The 10,493-nt window shown below is 42.8% G+C and overlaps 1 pseudogene; it reads left to right on the forward strand.

The window, feature by feature from the left end:
- The first annotated feature begins 2,059 nt into the window (after positions 1–2,059).
- Positions 2,060–3,963, forward strand: LOC136335447 (large ribosomal subunit protein P1 pseudogene; annotated as a pseudogene).
- Positions 3,964–10,493: the final 6,530 nt, after the last annotated feature.

Below are 10,493 nucleotides of genomic sequence, written 5' to 3' on the forward strand. Positions count from 1 at the left end.
GGGGTGGAGAAGCAGATGGTCACTTCTCCTGTGTGCCCTGACCAAGAATTGAACCTAGGACTCCCACAGACCAGGTTGATACTCTGCCACTGAGCCAACTGCTCAGGGCCAAATTTTTTTAAAGAAAATTGAAGCCCTACTCTAAGAATATCTATGAGAAGATTTGAAATGATAAAATGACTTTCACCAACCATAGTACAAAGGAGTATTTAGTCATGAGTCACTTGCCTTTAAAAATAGATTGGGCAATCTATTCAATTAAATAAGTGTTCTATCACGGAGGTGGAAGATACTGGTTGTAGAAGAGCTGTAGTTATTTAGCACTTTTTCCACCTGGTAATAAATTTAACACATTAAGCAGTGATCAGTGACAGTTGTGATGTTTTCAGTCAGACAAATTTGGCTAACAAGCTCATCCTGTTTTGGGACTCTATCCCCATCCTGCCATACCTCCTCCCTCACCTGCCAAGTAGCCAGGTCAGAGTACATCATGAGCTGACTAACTGTCAGTTGTTTTTTTTCTTTAAAATGGAATTAGTTAACTCAGGAATAAATTATAATTGTGTAACAAAATATAGAAACCTTTTCTTGAGACCTAGCTCCTCCCACTGAATTGTTCCAGCACATAGTCAGTTGCCCAATCATGTGGCTCTCCCAAGGACACACGTTCCTAGCTGAAGAGGAAGACAGCAGTCCAGCGCTGCTGCAAAGCAGTAGGTGATAGCCCGCTCCTAAAGGAGCCCCATCAGTGACTTTGGGAAATGCTGACACATCCAAGGCCACATTAATTAGGGCTCATGCCAGGTACTTTCAAACATTACTCACTGAGCGGTAGAATAATTACTTTATAAATTATTTGTATGTTTCCCATGACATCTAGACTTCTCACCCAAATGTATGTGGGTTTTACTTAAGAGAAGTCCCTGTTAGTGAACAATGTGACTATATTTTAAGTTTGGGGTAGAGTGGAAATCTTTCCTATATTGACTATATTTATAAAGTTTGAGTTTTCTGGTGTTGAAGGAAGTTTGACTTCTGAACAAACCCTGTCTTACAATAACTATGCTCCCAGGGCTTTTCTCCAGTATGAATGATCTGATGTAGAATAAGCCTGGTGCTTTCAGGGAAAGCTTTCCCGCAGTCCTTACATTCACATCCCTTCTCTCCAGTGTGAATCTTCTGGTGTCAAATAGGGTATAAACTCAGAAAAAAAAGCTTTCCCACCTACATTACATGTGTAGAGTTTCTTCTCTCCAGTGAGAATTCTCTGATGCTGAATAAAGTTTGATATCTGGCTGAAAGGCTTCCTGCACTCATTGCAAACATAAGGCTTCTCTCCAATATGGATCCTCCAATGTTGGATAAGCTTTGATACCTGAATAAGGGCTTATCCACATTCATTACATTCAAAGGTCTTCTCTCCAGTGTGAATTCTCTTAAGTCTGATGAGGTCTGAGAAATGAGGAAAGGCCTTCCTACAATTTTTACAATCATATTGCTTCATTTTTGTGTGGACCTGATAATGTTGAATAAGGCTTGAGCTCCTAATGAAGGATTTTCTACATTCATTACATTCATAGGATGTTTCTCCTGTGTGAGTTCTCTGATGTTGAGTGAATAATGAACTCTGACTGAAGCTTCCCCACATTCTTTGCATTCAAAATGTCTTTCCTGGGTATGAACTCACTGGTGTTCAAGAAGGTCTGAGCTGTGACAGAATGCTTCCACACACTGAGTGCATCTCAATGGCTTTTCTCCTGCATGTGCTCTCTGTTGCTCAGGGAGAGCCACATAGTGAATGAAGTCTTCCCCACAAGCATTATGCACATAGAGTCTTACTCTGGTGTAAAGTCTCAGGTAGTCTGCAAGGTGGGAGCTCTGGCTGAAGCCTTTCCCATCCATTACCTTTGGAAGGTTTCTCCCCAGTAGAAGAAATCTGGCCTCTTTCTCCAGCTGCTGGTAAGGTGCTCAGTTCTTCCAAGGAGGCTAAGGCCATGGTGGGGTGAAGTCCTCACTTCACCTGGCAACTAGCACCACTCAGGCAGCACTCACCCGCACCATGTGTTCTGTCTCAGAGCTCACCTGCACCTACTCCGCCCTTAATCTGACAACCATGAGGTGATGGTGACAGAGAATAAGATCAATGCCCTCAGTAAAGCAGCTAGTATAAATGTTGAACCTTTCTGGACAGGTTTGTTTGCAAAGGCTCTGGCCAATGTTAACACTGGAAGCCTCATCTGCAGTGTAGGGGCTGGTAGGCCTGCCCCAGCAGCTAGTGCTACACCAGCAGGAGGTTTTGCCTCTTCCACCGCATTGCCCCAGCTGAGAAGAAAGTAGAAGCAAAAAGAGAAGAATCTGAAGAGTCTGATGATGACATGGGCTTTGGTCTTTTTGACCAAACCTCTTGTATATTATTTAATAAAAAGGTGAACTCTGAAAAGAAAGAGAGAGAGAGAGAGGGAAAGAAAAAAAGAAAGAAAGAAAGAAAGAAAGAGAAAGAAAGAAAGAAAGAAAGAAAGAAAGAAAGAAAGAAAGAAAGAAAGAAAGAAAGCTGACATCTAATTAGATCTGAATTAAATGGGAAGCATTTGCCGTTTCACATAGCTGGGCTTCTCCTTCTATAAGCCCTCTCTGAAATATGAGGTTTGAGCTCACAACTAGGCTACCTCTCCAGTTTGAATCTTTGAGTAACTGTCACCTGCTTGAAACTTCCCTCCTGTGACAGGGAACTCTGCAGGCTCTGCCCTTCCAGGTTTCCGAACAGTCCCTCTAATCTGGGTTCAAGACCTCCCCCAACCAAACTCAGGGGAAGGGTGGGGTTGGGAGCTCCATCACTGTGAGTGTTTTGAACATTATCTTATGTGAATTTCCATCCTCAGAAATTCAGGCTCCCAGTCACCTCTGGTCACTAGTTCCTAAATCAGAGTCCAGCGTTCAGCAATGAGAAGACGGTGCTTGTCCTGCGCACAAACCCCCAGCCCCCTTCCCACAGGACTGCCCACGCCACCACCCTCACACTGAAGCCAGGAGTTGGCGCCAGGCCACACCCCGCTTTATCTCTTTTTTCATACTGATTTAAGGGAACTCTTCTTGGAGCATCTAGAAAGCATAGACCCTGAACTTCCCACCCAAATTATTTGGCTTTTAAGTCCCTGAAAATCAGAATAGTTGGTCTTACTTTGACCTCAGAAGGGATGGATATATGTTTGAAATTCCTTTGAATACTCAGATTTCTCAACTGATGAAAACCTTCCCCTTTCTCTCCTTTCTCAATCCCAGGGTTGTGATTTGCAGGGGTTTGCTCTCAGACACCTCTGGACAGTCCCAGAGCTCTGACAAAGCATTTGATGAATCTCTCAATATTCTTTGCTTGGAAATCAGGCAAATATTTTCTTGCCTTCAGTGGAGCCTATCTCACTATCAGCTGTGCCCCAATTTCAGCCTTGCAGGGTTGAATATGCCTCCATGCTCTGATTAAGGAATCCATCAGGACTGCTAGCTCAGGTGCAGTAAGGCTTTGAGTGACCATGACCTGTTTTTATCAGATTTTAAAGAGGTGGCAAGTGGTCCCTAGGCTGCGGTCACTTTTCATTTTCAGGGATCCTGTAAATGTCAGGGCCTTTGTCCAGCATCACCCTATGACTTACTAGCTCCTCTCACCTCCTGAGAAAGGGAAACTCACATTTATTTGGCTCCCATTATGTGCAATGTGCTAGGTATGAGGAAGTTGTTATTATTCCCATTTCTATCAGCCCGGCTCAGAGAGGTGAAGAACTTGCCTGAGATTACAAACGTGGCAAGGGGTAGGGCTGGGGTTTGGATCCTGGACTGTAAGCTCTGGAGCCCGGGGGCTCTCTGAGAGTGAGCGGGGGCTCTCTGAGAGTGAGCTTCAAGCCTGGCCTGCCCAAGAGTGTGGATCTGAATGCAGATGAGAAACTGGAGGCTAATGGAGAACATGGCTGACTCTTCTCTCCTTAAAAGGAATAGGGCTGGCTAAAGCACCTTTAGAACTGGAGAATCGTAGCACCAGATGTCAAGCTGAACCAACAAAAATTGGCTACTTGGAAAATTTTTTGTATAATCATAAAGATGTATATTTTAACTAGGAATCAACTAAGTTCTCAGCTCCTGCACTATTATTGGGGATAAGGTATTGAGTATTGGTAACAGCCCTTTCTGCTTTTCTGGAATTTTGCTTTTTCCCCCTTAGGCCTAAATAAAAGGAGCTCTCTCTAATCCAATAACTGCATTCAACAAACAGTTATTGTTTGGCTACTTTATGGTAGGGACTATGCTTGTTGGAGATATAGAGAAGAACAATACTGGAAGCTAGGGTCGACACAAGAATCCACAAGTTAACTTACATTTACCATATGAGATAGTGTCTGACCTAAGGCTATGGAAGGTGCTATAGGACTGCAGAAAGGAGACAGCTGACTCAAACAGGGTGGAGGTGGGGCGGGGAAAGGATGAGGGAAAACTTCTGAGAGGATGTAATTCTTGACATATGAGTGAGCCCTTCAGATGATTAGGACCATAACTATATATGTAAGACCCTTGGAGGAAGAGAGATTCATGCCAAAGTAAGGGAGCAATGAAAGCCTTCTCCTGGGGGTCTGAGAAGATAAATCAGTTGCTAGAACTGCATTGAAACCTAAATAAACTTTTAGCTCCTGAGTTCTCTCCAAGTCTCTGTGAAGTTACTTGCATGCGTTTTCCTGGGTTCCTGGGTTATTTTGAATTTCCCAGAATAAGGGCTAGCCAATTATCTGTTCTTCCTTACTTATGCCCCCTCACTCTGGAGCTCCACCAGAAGAAAATCTACTCAGTTCCTATGAACCCCTGCAACTATTGCTCCTACCATTACTAAGCAACTACCTTGTCTTCTGTAAGCCTTTTCAGCTTGTCTTCTCACCATTTCTGCTTACTTATTGGCTCTACAGGTTGCTGTTGTCTAATGGTTTTGGAAGTCAGCCTCCTTTTGTTTATCTTTCAGCTACTGTTTTTACTGCCAACTGCCTAGCCCTCTCTTTATCATATTCATATTCTCCACAAAATAAATCAGTCTGCTAGTTAATTATTAACCTCTTCTTTGGGCAAAGCTCTTATGTTTAGCCCACTCACAAGTCACTGTCAGCCAGTGGATTGGTTGCCTTTGTTCCAATCAGCGGCCCAGGGCTACGAGTGACAAGACTGGAGGTTTACAACAATAGGGCCCTATAGAAGGCAGCTGTACAAGGGGACTGTGGGTATGACAGACAACCAGGGGTTTCGCCAACTCAGGAGACTGACACTAACAGATACACTAGCGGTGCTATAAATAGAAAAAAACAAAACAACAAAACAAAACAAAACCACACTAATACAACCACAATACCCCCTTGGCATAACTTCAGGTGATGGTAGGGGGGAAAAGGATGAAGAAAAATAGAAAATTGCTAAGAATAAGTATATTTATATATAAGAAAGGAATTAAATATATCCAAAGAAAGGTGGTGAATTGGCCTACTTTATAGGAAATGATCTGTCCTGAGGTCCACAAGGGAAAGTCTGAAGACTTCATCCTCCTGTAAAAATACACTAGAGATGGCATGAAGAGTGTGCTCAATGTGATGGTTACTTTTATGTGTCAGTTTGGCTAGGTTCATGTACCCAGTTATTCTATTAAACACTAATCCAGGTGTTGCTGTGAAGGTATTCTGTAGATATGGTTAACATCCACAATTAGTTGACTTTAAGAGACTAATTATCTTTTATAATTAGGAGATTATCTTTGATAATCTGGGTAGGCTCCATTCAATCAGGTGAAAGACCTTATGATCAAAACTGAGATTTTTTCCCAAGGAACAAGAAATTCTACCTGTAGCCTATACCATCCCCTCCTGCCTGAGTTTCCGTCCCGCTGGCCTGCCTTGCAGACCTCAGACTTACCAATTCCCACAATCATATAAGCCAATTCCTTTACATGGCATATTATAATAAAACCATTATAATAAGTAGTATAGTAACCATATAATCATAATAAACATAATAAATTACACTATTACAGTATAATCTATATGCATGTACCTTCTACTGATCATTCTCTGATAGAACCCTGCCTTGTACAGTGAGTATGGAAGCTCAGACTTGGGATCTGATACTCCACATAACCTTTATCCTCAGCTGTCTACTCTCCAAGGAGGCCAGTCTCCTGTGAGCTCTTCCTGTGCTTGCTCATTTTCCTGCTTCTGTTTACACTGCTTTTCCCTTCTGACTTGTCTCTACTCTTTCCACCTTTACAAACTCCTTCCCTTTCCTTATGCCCTGGTCCTGTCCCAGGTTCTCCATGAAGCCACGTCCGATTACTTTAGGTCCTGTTGTTCTTTTCTTTCTCTAAACTCTCTCAGCAGTTATTCACTCTGCTGTTACCTGCAGTTATTAATCTTACGAATCTCACCAAACATGGTTTTGTATATAGTATCCACCACTAGTAGGTATTAATTTGTAAGTGCAAATTGAAGTGTATAAGAAATGCCATGTGTCTTTATTTTGTTTAAATCAAATTAAATTCACCACAGATTTACGTAATCCCAGTCTTAATTCTGCTGGATAGAAGGATACCCAATCTCACTTATTACTGGGCTTCATTCCTTTTCTTCCTAGGGGTGCACTGGAGTCTTGGAAGGTTTATGATGAGCCTAGAAAATGGGAGACAATGGACATTGACATCCTCATTGTTCAGGGATCTATGGTTCCTATAAGCCAGGCAAAACTCTGCTCATGGACCGAGTGGCAGGGGCACCCACCCCCTCTAGGGCCACCATGCATCCATTTGAGTCCTTCTAGGAAGCAAAGCTGGTGTCCCCACTATTAGAATCCTGATCTAGCATTCCTTTCCAGTTTGCGGAATTTTTTTTCTCTCTCTGTAATTCCTTCCTTCCTTCCTTCCTTCCTTCCTTCCTTCCTTCCTTCCTTCCTCCCTCCCTCCCTCCCTCCTTCCTTCCTTCTCTCTGTCTCTCTGTCTCTCTCTCTCTGCCTTGCACCCTGGATGCTCTTACCTCCTTAATCCCCTAGCAAAATCTCAAACAGCAAGGAACCAGGAAGGCAGATTGCTGGGCACAAGTCCAGGGATAACACTGACATTGCATCTGAGGAGCTGTGGTCCAGAGGATTTTATTTGCAATGTGAGTAGTGCCCGCTGGAATTGTCTAAGAGAGAGTTCCTGTCAGGCAACTTTCTGCCTAGGAAGACTCCCTTGAAACCTGTTTGGAATGGATGAGAGGGAGACTTTAGTAACATAAACCAAATTAATAACCCAGTAAATTATTCTGTTACACACTTAACTTTTTTTTTGTCCCCTGTATTTTTACTTCACTTTAAAAAGCTACATGACTTGATATTTCTCATGTTCCAATTTGAGTATGAGCTTCTTGAAGATTAAAAAAATACTGTTTGCCACTTATTTTTAAATCTTTCTGAAGTCCCAGCATAATAATTTATACATGATAGATACTTACGTGTGCCCTGAAATGAATGGAGGAACAATAGAGTTTGTGTATTACTGACTACGCGCCACCAGTTCCGAGAGTGCCGTTGCCGAGGCCCTCATTGTAGGATTGGCTGGAGGGTCTTTCCACTGTCACTTTCAGGGTTAGGCAAATGGGCTTTTTCTCTACCTGCTTCTGTTCACAGCTGTGGCTGGCCTGAATTTCCGAGATACCAAATTTGTATTTGGGACCTTTCTAGCCTTAAGTAAAAGTAAACACTTCTTTTAAAATTCAGACAGATATTAACTTGAGCCTTCTTTAGTATCAAGAGAATTGTGGGTCAGAACATAAACATGTGTATGGTTCTAACAACAGTGGAAAATTTCTAACTGAAAGTAAAGAAGTACCTGCATTCATTTTCATAATACCTTTCACTTGAAGAGCCAAGTACATTATGAGAACTTTATCCCATTAATCCTTGGAGATAAGTAAAGGGACCTGAATGAATGGCTTGTATAAATAGGATCACATAGCCAGGTAGTGACAGTGTTGTTAACAGTCTGCAGCCTTGCCCAGTATTTGAACAGTTAGCCTTCTTTGCCTTAACATACCATTGTTTTAATGACATAATGGAATATTTGTGCTCTAACAGGATAATTCAGACCTTCACATTATACTTATGTTAGTAAGTACAGCATAGAGAATATGTATCCAAATTTGCCAATATGCATTTGGTTTTGAATCCTACAACCTCCCTTTTCTGTAATCTTTTATTTTTAATTATTTTTTATTTGTTTATTTATTTTAGAGAAGAGAGACAGGGGGAGAGAGAGAGAGAGAGAGAGAGAGAGAGAAGGGGGAAGGAGCAGGAAGCATCAACTTCCATATGTGCCTTGACCAGGCAAGCCCAGGGTTTTGAACCAGCGACCTCAGCATTCCAGGTCGATGCTTGATCCACTGCGCCACCACAGGTCAGGCTTCTGTAATCTTTTTTTTTTTTTTTTTTTTCATTTTTCTGAAGCTGGAAACGGGGAGGCAGTCAGACAGACTCCTGCATGCGCCCGACCGGGATCTACCCGGCACGCCCACCAGGGGGCGATGTTCTGCCCATCTGGGGCGTCGCTCTGTCCCGACCAGAGCCACTCTAGTGCCTGGGGCAGAGGCCAAGGAGCCATCCCCAGCGCCCGGGCCATCTTTTGCTCCAATGGAGCCTCTGCTGCGGGAGGGGAAGAGAGAGACAGAGAGGAAGGAGAGGGAGAGGGGTGGAGAAGCAGATGGGCGCCTCTCCTGTGTGCCCTGGCTGGGAATCGAACCCAGGACTTTTGCACGCCAGGTCGATGCTCTACCACTGAGCCAACCAGCCAGGGCCTGTAATCTCTTTTAAAAACATTTTTGTTTATTGATTTTAGAGAGAGATAGGAAAGGAGAGAGAGAGAGAGAGAGAGAGAAACATTGATTTGTTGTTCCAGTTACATATGCGTTCATTGGTTGATTCTCATATGTGCCCTGAGCGAGGATGGAACCCACAACCTTGGTGTATCTGGAGGACTCTCTAACCAACTAAGCTACTCAGCCAGGGCAGTCTCTTTTGTAGTTTTGCTTTCTCTTTTATTAACCCCTTCTCCACTCTCCCTGCCTTGCTCCCACTAATGCTATTAAATGTAAGAATGAAGGCTCAATTATATTACAGCTTTGGAACTTGATATATCAGCTTCTCGAGGACTACACACATTTTGAAAGACATCAGCTTAGATGAAGGAAATTAACCATTACTTTCTGATATGAAGAAAGCTGTTTTAGAGGTGGAAAGCTCTCCTTCCTTGTGAGCTTTTCTTCATGTAATAACAACATGCAGGTAGTTACCTATTCCTCTTTCAGCTCCTGGAGGGAAAGTTTGCAATGCAAGAAGGTAGAGGAAGCAATGATCAAAGGAAAAGAGAGTGAGAAAACACCTTGTTTTTATTAAGATATTTTCTGTATTCATAAATGACAATAATTTGTGAAAATAAAATATATACTGTAATCATTTAACCAATATTTATCACTGGCAAAACCTATTTTAAGCCTCACTTTTTGTGAGAATAATTAATAACATAGAGTAACATTGAGTCTGTAAAATGGGCTTCTGTCTTCCTCCCCTTCCTTTCTCCCTCCTATAGATCTCATTAAGGATCTGAGCACAGAACTAACATGGGGCTGATCATTATTCATACATCCCATGTGACCTGTCATGACTTCACAGCAGTGTTCATGCTGTTCTTGACCTGAAATTCTCTTCCCTCAGTGCTCTACCCATTGAACTTCTGTTCGTTCAATGAGACCCAGTTCAAATGCTGGCCAAGAGGTCTTCTCCAAACAGCTCTTTTACCATGAGCAAGACCAGTATCTCTCTCCAGTATATCTCTATCACATTAGTAGACACAATTCTATTTTAGAGTTCATCATCTTGTGTAATTTTTTTTTTTTTTTTTTTTTTTTTTTTTTTTTTTTACAGAGACCGGAAGTGAGTCAGAGAGAGAAATAGATAGGGACAGACAGGAATGGAGAGAGATGAGAAGCATCAATCATCAGTTTTTCATTGTGACACCTTAGTTGTTCATTGATTGCTTTCTCATATGTGCCTTGACCGGGGGGCTACAGCAGACCGAGTGACCCCTTGCTCGAGCCAGTGACCTTGGGTCCAAGCTGGTGAGCTTTGCTCGAACCAGATGAGCTCTTGCTCAAGCTTTCAACCTTGGGGTCTCGAACCTGGGTCCTCTGCATCCCAGTCCGACGCTCTATCCACTGTGCCACCACCTGGTCAGGCTTGTGTAATTATTATATATTAGTATGTCCCTCTGCTCCAAGTTGGACCTCGGTCCCTCTCTCTTGTTTCTTTCTTTTTTCCTTCCTTCCTTCCTTCCTTCCTTCCTTCCTTCCTTCCTTCCTTCCTTCCTTCCTTCCTTCCTTCCTTCCTCCCTCCCTCCCTCCCTCCCTCCCTCCCTCCCTTCCTTCCTTTTTCCCTCCCTCCCTCCCTCCCTCCCT

Source organism: Saccopteryx bilineata, chromosome 4 (assembly GCF_036850765.1).
Source record: "Saccopteryx bilineata isolate mSacBil1 chromosome 4, mSacBil1_pri_phased_curated, whole genome shotgun sequence".
NCBI classification, from domain to species: Eukaryota; Metazoa; Chordata; class Mammalia; order Chiroptera; family Emballonuridae; genus Saccopteryx; species Saccopteryx bilineata.